General features: G+C 43.5%; 1 protein-coding gene across 1 annotated transcript in view; it reads right to left on the bottom strand.

Annotated features, from left to right (window-relative positions):
• LOC104389013 (SH3 domain-containing RING finger protein 3-like) overlaps positions 1–2,605 on the bottom strand; it is a 50,456-nt gene that overhangs the window by 36,271 nt on the left and 11,580 nt on the right. The window lies entirely within an intron of this gene.

Genomic DNA, 2,605 nt, shown 5'->3' with positions numbered 1-2,605 from the left:
CGGGCGGCGGGCAGGCGGGAGGGCGAGCTGGGCGTCCGCAAGGGCGAGACGGTGGCAGTGGGTCGCTCCGGGGCCGGCACCGGGGGGTGGGCTGCAGGGGGAGGAGAGAGGAGAGTTATGGTCCCCAGGCACTGCCAGACCTGGCCCTGGCTGAGAGCTAAGCCTTAACCCAGGGTATCTCAGTCTTTTGGTCTAAATCCTAGGAATCCCTCTCCTGGCTGTGAAAGACCTGTCTGAAGGTGGTCGTGCCTAGTGATATGACTAGGGAACAGCCCGGCCATCCCTACCCGTCCTTGGGAATCAATGAGAAGCCTATCGAGCTGTTTTCCAAACTTCCAGAAGGTCCTCCTACTTGGATAGGTTTTGGAGCAATGCAACGTGGAACCTGAAGGATTAGCCCAGATGACCCACACCGACCTCACAGACTGCAGTTACAAAGGAAGGCCTCTTTCTTCATCCCCAACAAAGTGATCAACAGCACATCACTGTGCTGCACAAGATAAATTAAGCAGAAATCCACCAGAGGATTTCTGAGCTCAGCTTCATCTCTGCCAGCAAAGTCCCTAAGGGACTAGGCAGTGCATTCTGGTCTTGCCTCTCCTGCCTACAAGCACTAGGAACCAGAAATTAGCAGTCATTTGTTTAACGATGAGCACAACACACTGCCAAGGTCAGCTCTCCAGGGATCCAGGAGCTTGTTGCATGCTTCATGTTGCAAAACGTGTGACAAAGCTCCGGGTCCATTTCCACAAAAATGTGGCCTTTGACTTCCAGGTTGGCTGATTGCTTAGGCATAACCTGCATACAACTTCACGTTAAGTATGTACAGGCCAGAAGCCATGTTCACACTTAGATATTCCCTCCCCTAAATGATTCAATGATAGGACTGGCTGGAAAATGCCCATTTCACAAATGATTTCAAAGTTTCATTATCTGGTTTAGTTCTACCCCAGTGCAAAATTTGAAGTTTTGAACATTTTTCTGAGAACAACCTACTTGTCCATCTTACAACAGTCTCTATTCTGGCTGGGGGATTCACCTGGAATGTGAAAACATAGGGTCTGGTCACCACACTGTCATCCTCTGTAGAGAATGGCTCTGGGCAGCTTTTCCCTTTGCAGCTTGAGCCAGGACAACTTCATGGCTGAAGTCTGGTTGAACTACATCCGTTCATGCCAAAAGTTTTGAGTAAAAAAACCCATATTTTATTTGACCAAGAAGCATTTTTCTGGAAAATTTCTGACCCACTCAGATCTGTGGTTTCCTTAAAAATTCATCTGAATCATACATTTTTATGCAGGCTCAGCTGGAAATCATTAAATGTATAACCAAACAACAATGCTAGAACAACTCAAAACACTATTTTCTGTTTCTATGGTTAACATTGGAACCCATTACCAGGGATTGAAGTGATAAGAAGTGCCATTAATCATACTCACTACACCAGCTGAGCACTCCTGCCAGGAGGGAATTTCTTCCCCCAACCTTATGCCCTACTATCTGAAGCAATACTGAACATGATGGGTCAGCGATCATCAGATTAGCACCTCCAAAGATTACATGATTCTCCCTCACAGTAACTCCTTTAATCACATCTCTTTTTATCAATGTTGCTCATAACAAATCAAACAGTCATCAACCAGTCTTGAACCTGATGTGATTTTACCATGTAGCATGAGGAAGGGCCTAAAAGTTGTGATTAAAAACTTCTTAAAGACTATTCTTATTATTAGTTACCATTTCCTCCTCTAAGATTACCAAGAACATACACTGGAAAGTGCACTTCTTATGCAAAGAGCCAGACAGGGCACCACTTGTTATCTTGAACTGATTCCCTCATTCTGATTTTCCCATTTGGAACCTGTGTGATAAGCAAGCACTGCTGCCAGAAATCTCATTTTCTGGGATGGTTGCACTTGTAGGGTCAAGGTTTTGAACTATTTGTTGTAGGGACCAATGGCTTTTGTAATTAGGAAAAGTATATTAATGGAATTTCACTGCATGTACCTGGATGCAGAAGACTGATTTGATAATTGTATTAGATATGTTACTTCTTTAATACAGAACAGGATGTTTCCAGACACAAAGGAAAGAGAAAACATGAGAAACAGTAAAAGAAATGGCCTGAGAAAAATAAACTCTGAGCAGAGCTCTTACTTTGTTCTGTAATTTCATCTGCTTACTGTTACAATATATGCCTTTGCTCTGGGATCTCTGGATCTGGACCATGCTGCATCAAACATGCTATTAATTAGCAATGCTCACTGAAGGCTATTTTTGTTCTACACCACTCATATTTCATTTTGGGTGTATTCCTACATTAGTGGCCTGGTCCAAAATTGATTTGTTACTCATGTATATTGCAAGCCAACAGAAACATGATTTGAATACTGTGCCAGCTTGCCTCTCTTGGAAAGCTTTTCCAAAAGTCAGTGTGCATTGTCCTGTCCTGCAGGACTAAAGAGACCTCTTGAGGGGCTCTGGTCCACAGAATACTGGTGAGGACAAGCCATTATGAAGAAACTGATAACCATGAAAAAAATTCCTTTATTTATCCTGGCAATGATTTATTTGATTGAAATAATAATCTCATGAACCTTTCAGC

Source organism: Chaetura pelagica, unplaced genomic scaffold (assembly GCF_000747805.2).
Source record: "Chaetura pelagica isolate M959 unplaced genomic scaffold, ChaPel_1.0 scaffold123, whole genome shotgun sequence".
Classification (NCBI taxonomy): Eukaryota; Metazoa; Chordata; class Aves; order Apodiformes; family Apodidae; genus Chaetura; species Chaetura pelagica.
Note: the sequence above shows the minus strand (reverse complement) of the source record. Positions and strands in the feature narration are given on the sequence as shown.